General features: G+C 51.0%; 1 protein-coding gene across 1 annotated transcript in view; it reads right to left on the bottom strand.

The window, feature by feature from the left end:
* Positions 1-14,155, bottom strand: part of KANK4 (KN motif and ankyrin repeat domains 4) — a 66,375-nt gene extending 52,220 nt beyond the window's left edge. The window contains exon 1 of the mRNA XM_025871745.2: positions 13,975-14,155. The gene's annotated coding sequence lies outside the window, so the exon portion shown is untranslated. The remainder of the gene's footprint in view (positions 1-13,974) is intronic.
* Positions 14,156-14,437: the final 282 nt, after the last annotated feature.

Below are 14,437 nucleotides of genomic sequence, written 5' to 3'. Positions count from 1 at the left end.
AGAGGGAGGAGAGCATAAAGATTAAGAATGTGGACTTGGCGGGCACCCGGGTGGCTCAGTCGGTTAGGCGTCTGCTTTCAGCTCAGGTCACGATCGGATCGAGCCCCCTGCTGGGCTCCCTGCTCCGTGGGGAGTCTACTTCTCCTTCTCCCTCTGCCCCTCCACCCCAACTTGTGCTCTCTCTCTCTCTCTCTCAAATACATACATAAATAAATAAATCTTTAAAAAAAAGAAGAAGAAGAAGAATGTGGATTTGGAGGAAGGTGGGTGCAAGTTTGAATCCCAGCTCTGCCACTTACCAGTTGTGTGTTTAGCATGTTCCCTAAACCACCCCCCGCAAGCCATGGTGTCTACACATGTGTAAGACAGGAAAAACACAATTTTCTCCTTACCGGTTGTACAGATTCATTGGGATGAAGTACCTAAAATGTTTACATGCAGTAGGAATTGAAAGGGAATGAGTGAGAAAGAAAGAAAATGGCAGGACTCGGCAACCTGGGGGATCCATTGGTTTCCATTTGTTTGCTGAACACTCACTCTGTACAGGCACGGGACCAGGGAAGACAGGGAGGTGTTGGCAGCCCCGGCGTTTCCAATCTGGGTAACTAGAGCGCTGGGGACAAGCAGTGAATTAGGAAGATCCGGAGGGAAAAGAGATTTGGGAGTAGGGGGATGGGTGTTCATCCTTGGGCCTGCTGAGGGCCCGACTAGGGGTTCACCCACAGAGAGAGGTTCACCCGGAGAGTGTGGCCCAGCAGACAGTGGAACAAGGGGGCCCAAGACGGGGCGGGGGAGACCTGAAGATTAGAGGGGCAGACTCGTGTGGGGACTGGGGGGTGGGGAGCAAGAGTGAACAGAGGAGGAGGGTAAGGAAAACTCTTGAAGTAAGTCACATGTGGGGAGCCGATGGGGAAGAAAAACCAGGGTGGCTCGCAGCCCAGAAACCCAAAATGGGTATATCTTGAGGAAACCAGGGAGCCTGGGCTCAGTTTCAGAGGACAAGGGAAGATGCCAGGGGTTGACAAGATGGTAGAAGCAGGAGGTGGGGCTACACTTCGCTGCTTCAGTGGAATTCAGGAGAGAAATGGGCAGCAGCTCAAAGAAGGGCAAGGTAGGCTCCGAGGAAGGTGGGCATGTCTGCAGGCCACGGGGGAGAAGCCAGGAGGGGGAACGGACTGAGATGCAAGAAGGAGGAGGTGTATAAGCGCCGACACGTACTCCAGGCGCTGCTAACACAGGCAGCAGAGTTGAATTCCATCTGCCCCGCAACCAGAGCTGCAAGGCGATTTTATTAGTCTTACTGTGCAATGAAGAAAGGAGGCCCAGAGAGGCTAAGTAAGGCTGGGCTCTGGCAAGGGAGAGGAGAGCAAAGATGGGGAGAAATGATGAGGCGGGAGTGAGAGTTCAAGCCACATGACTTCCACCTTCCCAGTAAGGCAGGAAACAGACCACGGACCAAGAGGGAGGCCCCACGAGAGACAACGCAGATAAACATGGGGGAAGCCAAGCAGCAGCAGAGGTCAAAGGGCATGGGTTTAAAAATGAATCCCTCAGTCCCAAGGCAGCATCAAAGGAATGGGACAGTAAAGTTTAATCTAGGGTTGGGGTTTACACAAGTAAAAGGTGTTGGGGGAGACTATAGGGAGGAAGTGGGGACATAGCGTGGGTGTAGTTTAGAACCAGAAGGGGAAGGAGAGAAGTGAAGAAGGAAAAGTAGGTAGCAGGAAGGGGATGCCTCCAAAGACAAGACCTGAATCCCCACCCCTGTACTGAAAGGGCGGACTTCCCCCCCCCCCCGCAAGAGGGCGCCCCCACAAAGGGCAGGCACAGGTCACAGCTTCCCTATCAGACATACCTTCCAATCCACATACCTGGCTTCAGGAATTTTCCTGCAGCTGAATAAATAAAAGTGAGGCCAGAGAAAATGTCCTACACAAAACCTGAATGCATCTGTTAATGAACTGCTTGAGATTTTAATGTTACTCAGCTCTGAAAAAAGAATTTTAAATTCCACCGTGAAAAATTGTAATTGACCCCCCCCCCCCCAATTCTAGCCTAAGAAAGAAAGATGGAAGTCGGGTTTACTTATTCTCAGCGGTGCAGGGGGTCACCCACTATCCAAGAAGCTGTGCTGAGCACACTTTGCATTGTATTTAACCCTCATCTAAACCTCTGAAGGAAGGAATCGTTGTCCCCATTTTATAGAGGAGTAAACTGAGGCTGAGAGGGACACAGTGGAGATTCAAAACAGGCACTTTCTACCTGGCAGTGTCTTCCATCACAGACTCTCTTTACATTGGCATAGAGGTAATGTCATGACCTTCAATATTCAAGACAGAACATTAGGAGAAAAACAGCAGAATAGTATGTAAACCCTCATTTTTACTAAAAAAAATTCTATACAGATAGATAGATGGATACCTAGATCTATATAAGGATATAATTACATCTCATAGATGTGTAGTGCCATGTCTAGAATAATACACTCTAAACTATCCCATATACCCTACCAATTCTTTTTTTTTTTAACGATTTTATTTATTTATTTGAGAGAGAGAGAGCACAAGCAGGGGGAGCAGCAGGTAGAGGGAGAGGGAGAAGCAGGCTCCCCGCTGAGCAGAGAGCCTGATGTGGGGCTTGATCTCAGGACCCTGCAATCATGACTTGAGCAGAAGGCAGACGCTTAACTGACTGAGCCACCCAGGTGCCCCATCCTTTTTTTTTTTTTTCTTTTTAAGTAGGCTCCACGCCCAACGCGGGGCTTGAACTCACAACCCTGAGATCAAGAGTCAGATACTCTACTGACTGACCCAGCCAGGCACCCTCTTAATCATCAGTTCTTAACAGTTCATAGTTTTCTTTCATATGTTTCTGTATTATTGTAAATGACTGCCACTCACTGGCATGATTTTTTAAAATAATTTTTAATAAAAAATTTCCCAATAGGGTTTATTGAACCTTTCAAATTGCAAAGACCACCCACTCTCTCTCTCACACACACTGTAAAAATTATTTTAAAAATGGAAAAAAGTTCTCTTTTTCATTAGTTTCTTTATTAATTAAAAAAACACACAAATTTCACCTTGTCTTTCAAGAGTCCAATTTTTTAAGCTTAAAGGGTTAATAAAGTAAGGTAGTAGCATCTACAATGCGATAAATATTTGCCAAGGACAGGTGTTTTGGTCCTTCCAGCAAAGACACCAGATGCCATGGCTGAGTGAAGTGGTCAAAATGACTCACCGCAGGGCCCCAACATCTCTTTTCAGGTGTCTCCTCCCATGCTTCACTTCTGAGAGTTTCCCCTACCAAGCCATCATGCATCAAGCATTCCGTTGCCCCCACCTAACTGCTACTCCATAATTAAAATTTTCCCAGGCAGTAAAATTCATTCCCTCATCTGACGAAGGAATTACAAAGTTAATGGTTTAGAATTTTCTTTCCCTTCCTTTGTAATGAATTAGCACTTCAGTAGGAGCTTTCTGAACACACTGTATGAACTTGAGAGTGAGCTGCATGGTGGAGAGACCGGGCAAGCTAGTTGGCCAGTGGGATATCAGCCTGCAACTCTGGACAGCCACGATCACCCGAATGTCACCAACTCACTTAATTCAGGGCTGGTGTGGCCAGACCTGACTTTTTCCAAAAGAAGCAAGCATGTGGATTTATGTAAAATCTGATTTTTACATGTTTACCTAAATCTTATTTTTTTAAATACTGGGGATAAATAAAACCCACGTGCAAACCCAGTGCTGCCCACCAGCCCACCAGTTAGGCACTGAAGTGATCGCAGGCCACCCTTGCAGGCCGGTCCTCAGCTCCTCTGCCCCTCACAGCCTCACCCTGTGCCTGAGCACCTCTGTGCCTGGGCTCACACTGTATCAACCTTTCAGACACCCTTTTCTGTCTTCTCTACCAGAGTCTGTCCCATCCTTCAAGGATCCGCTTAAATTGTACCAACTCCTCCTAATCCTAAGTATTAACCCCAGTTAATATTGCCAATCCTCCAAGGCTTTCTTCCAAACGCTATTTCCCCTCCATCGTATTTCCACTGATTTTGGCACCCCTTGCCTTCTGCCCCTCATTGTCTTTATTTCCGCACGTTTAAGTCTGGCTGGTAGGTCATAAATTGGTAAAAAGGAAGGATGTTTGTGTGTGTGTGTGTGTGTGTGTGTGTGCCAGCTATGACTTTGGTTACCATTATCCTCATTTTACAGGAGGAAAAACCAAAACTCAGTGAATAAGTGATCACCCTGAGCTTTTCGTATACCCTGTGGCTCTGCCCATCTCCTATACCATCTTCTACACCTCCGTCTGCTTCCGTTCTCCGGCATCCTCCTGCTTCCTTCTCCATCTGGTAGCTCCGACTCAACCCACAAGACAGTTTTAGCTACCAGCGTCGTCGTCTCTTCTCCACACGCCCGTCAGAACTGGTCCCCCTGCCCCCGCTTCTGCACCCCCATCGCACCCTGTAAGAACATCTGTCAGATGCACTCATCAAACTGTGTGTAATTAGCTATGTGATTCTTTGTTTCCTCTATCGTGCTGTAAGCTCCCTGCCTAGCACACTCCCTGGCCCAGTGTAAGTGATTAGTGGGTATTTACTAGAAGGCAGGAAGGAAGGAGGGAGGGAGGGAGGGAGGGAGGAGAGAGGGAAGGAGGAAAGAAGGGAAGAAGGGATAGTAACAGCCCACAGGCAATCAACAAATGTGAGGTATAATGAACTGCACGGTTCCAAGCCCCACTCGTGGCCTGAAATGGATGCTGGCTCCTTTGCAGCCCCAAAGCAGATACATGGGAAGGCTCCAGCTGTACCCCCTTCACCCTCCCTCCCCACCTGAGTGGCAGGTTGCTGCTTGGTTTCAAGGTCCCAGGAACCAGTATTCACCTCTGCTCTTTGCTCCTGGCCTCTGGACTAAGGGAGAGTGATTTTCTGCGTCAGTTAGACCCTGCTTTGGAAGGGTAACTTTGGTTATGATGGACGACGATGGGGGTGAGCCTTGCCCAGAGGCTGGCGGGAAGGTACACTGGAGAAGCTCACAGCAGGCCAGTGTGAGGAGAAGGGCCGACCACAATTCTCACTGCCCAGGGAAGACAAGGAGGAGGGGAGGACCCTCTCGCAGAGAACCCTGGAAGTGAGGCTCTCTGCTCTGGGGCCTGCTAGAAAACTCCTGTGACGCTGCCCCTCATTCACAGGCCAGGAGGCTGGGCCAGGATGCTCCTGCTCCTAGACCCTCTCCCAGACCCAGGCTGAAGAGAACTAACTGTCTTTGTCTCAGGAGAAACTGCAGAGAATCTGGCCGGGGCTGATGTTCTCAAAAGCCTAACTGCTCTCAAAGGAGCAATTTACAGCACCCACTGACACCCAGTGGGAGACCAGTGGGGTAAGGAAACCTTGTCTGCTCACCACCACTCCACCAAGGTCAAGCTGGGGCGGGGCGGGGGTTAGGGAAGGCCAAGAATGCCATTCCTCCGGGGGATTCAGAACCTCCGAGAACAGGCCTAGAAGGCCAAAGATCTGGGGAAAGATCGCAGGATCCACCCTCCTCCAGAGCTGGGACAGTATTCCCAGGTCCCCTCTGACCCAGACTCCAGGTTCAAACGGCCGGGATGGAGGAGCAGGGTCCCCCCCTGCCTCCCCCTTCTCTTCCCTCTTTGTCTTCCATCTCCTCCCCAGTGACCCACCGAGAACCTCCCCGCAAGCCCCAGGTGCTTTCAATCCCCACCTCCAGGGTAACTCAGAATATCACTAGGCTCTCACTGAGAGCCCCGGCACGCCTGGCATCCCCAGGTACTTTAGCTCAGTAAGTTCTCAATGAACCAATAAGACAGGATCTTTTACCCTAGTTTAAAGACAAGAAAATAAAGTAAGTTCAAAACCATTTTATAATTAGAAACGAGAAAAAAAATTTTAAAAGGAGACCGCATTACTTAAATAAACGAAACACTTAAAACACACACACATACACAAACTAATAAGAACCAGGACTTCAGCGAGAGAACGGACCAAATAATCTGCCTTAGAAAGAAAAAAAAAAAGAAGAAGCTGATTTTATTGAGTATTTATTACGTGTCCAGCACTGTATGTGCACTATCTCCTTTCATCCTTGGGGTAACACTATAATGCAATCTCGCATTATCCCCATTTCACAGCTAAGAAGCGGAGGGACAGGGAGGTGGTGTGGCTTCACCAAAGCCCCGGGCATTGCCCTCTTCCACACTGGGCCACAGTGCTGAGCTAGGAGGCTCCCCCTTCAGGGCAACATGGTAGCGTTTTTAACAATAGCTCTCTAGAGAAGACAAAGTCATCCAAAGGAATGACTCTGAATGCCAGGAATTTCAGGCCTCAGTCCTGCCAGTGGGCGGAATTCTCAGGGCAGGAGTCTTTGGGCACCACCAGGCATCCCCCGAAGGTGGCCACCCACAGGCCTGGCTGACACAGGCTCCATTCAGCAGCTGGCAAAGCCGAGGACTTGGGGGTAGAATGCAAGAGAAGATTAGATCAGAGAAGGCCAGCCCTGAGGCAGGCACAAGAGTGGGGCAAGTAGGGGCGCCTGGGTGGCTCAGTCGGTTAAGCGTCTGCCTTCAGCTCAGGTCATGGTCCCAGGGTCCTGGGATCAAGCCCCGCATCAGGCTCCCTGCTCAATGGGAAGCCCGCTTCTCCCTCTCTCACTCCCCCTGCTTGTGTTCCCTCTCTCGCTGTGTCTCTCTCTGTCAAATAAATAATAAATAAAATCTCAAAAAAAAAAAGGGTGGGGCAAGTAAGCAACTGCACAAGAATGTAATTTCAGGTGCTCCACGGAGGTGCTCCACGCACGTCCCCTCACCCCAGAATAGCAGCCTGCTTAACAGTGTGGCAGAGAAACACGTTCAGTGTTAGTGTCAGGGCCAGGAGGTGAGCAAGTGCAAGAGGCCTGGGTTCTCTCCCCAGCTCACTCCCTGTGCCACCAGAGCTTGACACCTGCCCTCGCTGGTCCACGTCTATAAGATGAGAGGGGTGGTCTAGGTAACCAGTGAGGTTTCGTAGAGACAAGCTCCAGGTGATGGGACCTAGAACAGGTGCCAAGAATGGTCCTGCAAAGGGAATCAAAGGACACCGTTCATTTGCTTTGATCAAGGTTCTCCTGAGCAAGACTCCAGGCCAGATGCTGCACTGAGCCCTGGGATGGGGGGAGAGAGCTTAGAGACAGAGGGGACAGCCTCACAAGTAATGCTCATGAATCCTCCCCGGAGGCCAGAGCTGACCCTACAAGGAGTGACACCTGCTGCCCACAGGCCAGGTTTGAGGGGTTCAGGGAAGCCCTCCTAGGGAAGCCTAGGAGATAGGGGCCATCACCCCGTGTAAACAGAGGCTGGAGACACCCAACTGGAAAGAACTATCCAAAATGGCACTGAAGCACCAGAGAGAACGCATGCAAATTTAAGAAGGAGGCATCGTGACCTCCATTTCACAGATACAAACTGAGGCTTGGCCTGGTCTTAGCCAGGCGGCAGAGCTGGGGTGAGAACCCGGTTCTGCTTGGCCTTACGGCTTTTGCTCCCGAGTCTTACCCCGCCCCCTAATGTAGCGCAGGCGCCTGTGAGGGGAGTAAGGGCAGAGAGGGGGAAGGGAGGAGGGGTGAGAACAGGCAAAAGGCTGGCGAGAAGGATGGGGAAGACAGGGATGGGCAGTAAGCGCGTTCTTACTGAAACAAAAGGGCAGCCATAGTTTTTTTCCAAACAGACTCTTCTGTGGTTGTGGTGTATTAGTGATTTTTAAGAGCACTGGGTTCTGGAATTAGCCAAATCTGGGCTGAGCTCCCGGCTCCACCACTTAACCCCGCTGTGAGCGACAGCAAGTATTTAACCTCTCAGAGCCTCATTTTACTCACCCCGTACAATGGAATAATAATAGCCACACCTTACTGGGCAGTTGGTAAAGACTGAAGAACTGCTATATTGGAAGGGCTTGGCGCGGGTCTGGCACCTGTCAGGCATTCAGTAAACGATAGCAAAACACCAACCACTATTCTAACGTGCTCCAGCAGGCTGTCCTCTCTCCAGGCTTCCTCCTCAAAATCGACATCTGGCCAGTCCCCCCACATCCTCACTGACTCCCTCCTTCCTCCTGTCTGCTTCCTTTGCATTCCCTCCATTTCAGAGCCCACTTCAAAGCCTCTTCTCCCAGTGCTCCTCCTCCTTCCTAGATTCCAGCTTGCATTTGATCAAGTGATTCATCGATTAGTCTTAGCTACCTACGCAAGCTCCTTAACCTCTCAAGAACACAATTGTCCAGTCTGTGGTTGTTTCAATGGACTGCTTTGCATGGGATGGACCAAGCAATCGATGTATGGGCTGCTGGGTTTGTAGGCTGATAGGAATCACCTAACCAGTTGCCCATGTGTGCCTGCAATTTGTAAATTAACCTCTGGATATACATCAAAACCTTCTACCCAAACTACAAATTATGCACTCTTGCAAATTTGCCAAACTATTAAATGAAATTTACTACTGCTCAAGAATGTCTTGCACTAATTAGACAGTATATATGTGTATATATATATATATATATATATAGACAGTATAGTATACACACATGAGTATATGAAAGATTAGGGTGAGGAAGGGTGGGAAAGTGGGAACTGTAGCTTACTGACTTCCTGTCAAAGGGTCTTAACCCTTTTTGTGCCACGGACCCCTTTAGTGGACTGATGAAGCCAATGGACCCTTTCTTGGAGCATTTTCAAATACATAAAATAAAATGCATAGCTTGACTACAAAGAATGCCAATTACATTGAAATATAATTATTACATTTTTTAAAAAATGAATGTGTAATATAGCAATATACATTCTTTATTAATGCATTAAATAACAAGCTTTAGCACCGGTGTTATAACGACTGCAATTTCAAAGCTGCAATGGGCATAAATCATAGTTCAGGTTTATCTGCAGCAGCTAAAATGAGATATGAAAAGATTTGTGATTTCTACTGGTGACAACCTCCCAGATACTGCAAATACACTATGGTTTGTTGCCTACATTCATAGTAAATGCTAAAGAAAATTCAAAGAAAATGCTAAGTAAAGATGTTATTTTATTCTCCCAACCACATTCACAAACTGAATTCTACACGTGAGCTCCTTGGGGTGGTTAACTCCAAGTTAAGAATCTCTGTTAGGTCCTTCCAGTTAAGTCAGTATTTGTACTGGGCATATCCCAGAGTTCCAGCTCATGTCTTTCTCGAGGAATCTCCACCCACAGCCCTTCCTGCCACAAAAGGTCTCGTTCTGTACACATGACCCTCCTCTGCTCCCCTCTCCCATCTGATTGGCCCAGGGAGGATGTCTGCCCCAGCAGCAACCCATGCCCGGGCTGGCCAGAGCCCAGCCATGACATGGCCTGGAGACAGAGCCTCAGCGTCCAGAGAACTGAGCTCACACAATAGGATCCTCTCTGGCACTTGTACTGAGTGACAAAGGAGAGAGGTTCCTGTGATAGAAGGACGAGGGCTGGCGCGGGCAGGTGCAGAGTTGACCCCATGGCACAGGCTCTGCTGGTGGAATAGCCTGGAACTCAGAACCTTCTCCACCCTGCCTCGAGGCCTGCCTCCACCCTTTCAGGCCTGTTGGTAAATATCACGGCTGCATTTCACTGCTCCTCCCCCTCTTCATTGGAATCAGCTTTAGGGAGTCTCTGTTTTCGGCATCCGAAGAGCCTTAAGTCAGCACTAAGAGTAGCGTTTATCAGATGAGAAAGCTGAATGAAGTTCAGTAAACCCCAGGCATTTGCTCAGGCTCATGGGGCTAGCACGTGGTGAAGCCATGGCCCCTCCCTCGCCCTCCTCCCTTTTTTTTTTTTTTGAGGAGCAGAGGGGTGATGGCCTTTATTATTTATTTATTTAAATCATACAAATGACACATGAAAACAATTTCTTACAAAACTCAAACATTCCTGATAAAATGTCCCTCCTCCCCACACACTCAGTATCATGCCAAATAAATGCCTAGGCCCTGACCACACTAGGTTGTATTCGGCCACCACCCAAGTTGACAGTCCTCGTCTTTGAAGCCCTTCCCCAGGAGTAGGAGGCCAGGCAGAAGGAAGTGGTATGGTGAGATGGGCAAGGAAACACTCAGCCCTGCCGCCTGGTATCCCGCTAAGGAAAATCAAAATCGATTTCACTGAGAGCTGGCATCTCTGGCTTCTGCGCAAAAACCAGGCCGTGGAGGGGAATCGACACCAAAGGCTGCGTCTTTGCGTGGAGCCAGTTCTCCCCAGTGCCATATTTGTGTGCCCCCTTGTCACTTGACGTCAGCAAACTATTAATACATACCAAAGGAGACAACAAAGGATGCTTCCGCAGAAAGAGGGGGCGGGGAGCCACAGCGACATTAAAAATATAAATAAATCCAGCCAACAATTTCCCCACTTTGGGGGAAAAATAATGGGGGGAGGGGAGATGGGAATTCATGTGTTCTCCCACAAAGCCTATGTCCCCAGAAAGCTGCGTGCAGGGCAGGGCCCAGGCCCCAGGGCCCAGACGAGACAGTGAGACATTCCTTTTGAAAATACACTTCTTTCCCTTGGAGAAGGAACATTCAGCCAGCTTTTCAGACACCACCAATCTATAACTGCCTGCATATCACATTAACCATCTCCTTGAAATCTTGGGGCAGCATTTATTTTATCCAGGAAACTGCGACAGGCCTATTGTTAGCAGGAGGGCCCCTTATCTTTCCTTTAATCCTACTTTGAAATATTATCCATGTAGACTGGAAACCATTCACAGAAGGCCTATCTTCATCTAAACTCTGGGTCTGGGGAATTAGCATGCTGAGGCACAGAGAGGTTGGGGGTCTAGCTGTAAATCACACAGCCGGTGGGCAGCAGATCTAGGCTCCAATCCCCGTATGCCCTAGGCTCCAAGCCCACGCCTCGTCCCACAAACTACTACAGAATAGCACAAAGTGGTTGACCATCTGATATCCAGAAAGCAGGAGGCAGGCAGGCCAGAGTTCCAAGGGTGGGAAGCAAGAACCCCATTCACTTCATCCATCCCCAGAGCCTGCCCTATAGGGAAGAAGCCTTTGACAAGACCAAGAGCTGGGCCCTGGATCCAGAGTGTTGCCAAACCTGGCCGACACAACTCAATCCAGGGCCCAGAAGATGACTGTGAAGCGCACGTGACCATCCTCCAACTAAAACAGATGTAATAACATTGACGCAAACAGGTCAGGGAGATGGCCCATCTGTCTTCCTAATTGTCAACTCTGCCCATAGTAAGATTTTTCTCCCTGTCACACCTTAGGCTGCTACTGAACTGAAGCAAAACCAAAATATCCATCTTCCAGCCATAAGCAGTGGCCTTCACAAGGTGCCAGGGATGAAAGGAGGCTACTTGGCTTGGAGATGCAGAGAGAGCTGGAAGGAGCCCCGGAGTCAGGAGCTGGGGGTTGGGAGGTGGTGGAGGTTGGGGGGGGGTGCAGCATGCTGTTAACCAGCTGGAGTTACTGCACCTCACTGGGCCTCTGCTTCCTGTAAACTTAAAGTCCAAAGTTCTGAAAATGGGGTCAGTGGGTGACAGGAGATTATATGCACTTGGAGGAAAGTATGGTGTCCACAATTTTATCAGAATCTCCAGGATAGATGTAACACTCCCTCCCTCCCCCCAAAAAAGTTAAGAAATACCAGCCTGGACCGTTTTCATCCAATAAGCATTTATTGAGCACCTTCAGTGTCCCCTTCTCTGTGCTGGGTACTTGAGACACAAATAGAACAGGAGGAAAAAGAAATATGTTTTTGTGATGCTCAGTGCAGTTCATGTTCCCTGGACAGAAACATGTCCAGGGAGCTTCGGAAACAGAGAAGGCAGCATTGGACTCTGGTCAGGAAAGGCCTTACAGGATGGCGGCGTCGGCGGTGGTGGTGGTGGTGGTGGAGGAAACCTTAAGTGTCATGTTGACGTTGAAAGCTGGGTGTGCATTCACTGGGTGCACAAGTAGGGAGAATATTTTAGACAAAGGATAGCATGTGCAAAAACAACGTGTGTTCCAGGAACTGCCTGAAGTGTAGCCATGAGTAAAACATAGAGGGTGCTCACGGAGCGGGGTATGGTGGTCAGGAGATGGGGGAGTGGGAGAACCAGAAACGGGGCTGGAAAGGCAGTGGGACTCAGATTAGCAAATGCCATGTAAGCCATCCTAAAGAATTTTACATTATAGGCAATGAGTTCATTCTAGCTTTAAAAGTCTTAAGATAAGCCACTCCACCAAGGTGGGGGGGGGGGGACTCCAACTGCCCATTATCATGGCTGAGAAAGGAAACTACGGATCTACTGATTGGCCCAGGCAGTGGCATGCCATTTGGGCCCCTGGTCATCACTTGATGCAGTTTTTCAGTCCCTCTAATGGTCTCTGCTGCTTGCCTCGGAGTCCTCTCCCGTGCTGTTCCTTCTGACTAGAAGGCTCGTTCAATCCTCTTCAACTGCTTAACTCCTACCAGCCTTCCAACGGAGCGACTACGGTGCCTATCACAGAATTTCACAGTACCTTATCCCTCCCTTTCAAAAGAAGTCAGCACCGCTTGTAATTCTGTATTTGCGTGATTTGATCCATGCAGGTCTTGGCCACTGGACTGCACACTCCATGAGGCCAGATAGTGCGTGTTTTCTTCATTTCTCTATCCCGCTACCTTGCCTGGTGCCTGCAGACAAGCAAGTATTTGTTGACCGAATGCACCCTCAGCCATCCCTCATTCTCTGTCCTTTGACGTTCCCCAGAACTCACATTGTGGTCCAGCAGGCAGAGTTTCAGACATGGGGCAGGAGGACTGGAATTGAAAAGGCATATCAGAGTGCACTCTGCTGCTATTCCAAGTGTAGCTCTGTGTTCTTCTGTGTCATGTCTTGAAAGGTTCCTAAGAACCCACATTTGGTTTTACCCAGGCGGGCTGTGTGTTTAATTCAAGATGCTTTGTCCCCAGGCCTCAACCTGGTCATTGTCTGCATCTGCCCCTCCCCTGATGCTACTTGTTCAATACTTTGCCCAAGCTTCAGGGGGTCATCCTCAGGAAGGGGGGAATCTCCTCCTCCGTCTCCTGGAAAATGCTTCTTCCTGGCCCCCAGGCCTGTACCCTAGGTCTCTTGAGAACTGAAACCGCCCATTGTTGCAGCCTTGGCAGAGGCTCAGGGCAAGGGCTTATTTAGACCTGGTGTAGGGGCGACGAGACTCTACTTTTCAACTCCCAGGCTAAGTAACTGGCCACTCTGCAGGGACAAAGTACTTGGGGTCAAAGGTCTGACCTTAAGGGAGAGATGAGAAGGTGGGAATCTCACCAAGTGGCAGGCTCAACGGAAGTGCCCTAGGCTGCCAGCGCACGCGGCTCCCCAGGGCGGCCCCGCTGCCCCCATCCAAGGTCGTGGCCCAACGCGAGCCCTGGAAAGTTCAGCTAGGAGCCGAGGGATACCAGGGTAGACACGGGGGGCCGGCTTTTGCGAAAGACAGGAGACTAAGAGCTTGATTCCGGGTCGTCCTGGGAGCCGGCGCAGGGCGCCCAGTCCCGCAATCTGCATCCCGGACCGCAGCGCAGCGCCCCGCTGGGAAGCACTGGGCGGGGGCTGCACCACCGGAGCCGCAAGGACACCGCGGCCTCCCCCTCCCCACTGGTCTCTTCCCTCCCCAGCACAGGGGCTCGGGGAGCGGGTCGGGGCGGAATGGTAGCGGCGCCCGCCCCTGGGTAGCCCGCGCAGCCCGCGCAGCCCCGGCAGCCCCCTCCCCGCGCTGTCGCCAACCCCAGACAGGGGCGCCGGGGCGGCCCAGGCTGCCGCAGCCTCTGTCTTAAGGGGAGCCGGGGACGCGGCGCGGGGAGGGGGCGAGGCGGGCGGCGGAGGCGGAGAAGAGTGGCCGGGCGCCGGGGCCAAGACCCGGGTCGCGCGGGGCAGGGTGCTGGTACGCCCCACTCACCGCGCCGCGCGGGCTGGTGTCGCAGAGCGCCTTACCTTGGCGCGCCGCAGAAGTCGGGAGGGAAGCGGCGGGCCGTGCCTGGGGCCGGCGCACACCCCGGCTTCGGGGCGCACGCAACCTCCGGGTGCACTGTCCCCGTCCGGGGCGCGCACCCCCGGGCTGGCGCACTCCGGTCGCCCGCGGCGCGCACACCCTCGGGCGCCCTCTCGCCGGCGAGCTGGGCCTGGGCCCGGGGCGCACACCCTGTGGGGCACACCCACCGCGGCCGTTGCGGGACTGGCCAGGCGCGGCCGGCGTCGCCGGCTACCAACACCACCCAAGTCCCCGCCTTCGCTAGGGGAGGAAAAAAAAAAAAAAAAAAAAAAGACTCCTGACGCGGCGCGGGCTTTGGTGTGTAGGAAGGGGCAGCATTGCGAAACTGAGGGGAGGGTCTTAGCCTTGATAAGCTTTAAAGCCCTTGGACAGAGTTTGGAAGAAAAACTTTTGTAAAGAGGCTGG

Source organism: Callorhinus ursinus, unplaced genomic scaffold (genome assembly GCF_003265705.2).
Source record: "Callorhinus ursinus isolate GAN/ISIS: 27379988/994484 unplaced genomic scaffold, GSC_fseal_2.0 scaffold9, whole genome shotgun sequence".
In the NCBI taxonomy this organism is placed as follows: Eukaryota; Metazoa; Chordata; class Mammalia; order Carnivora; family Otariidae; genus Callorhinus; species Callorhinus ursinus.
This window is presented reverse-complemented; position numbering and strand designations above follow the sequence as displayed.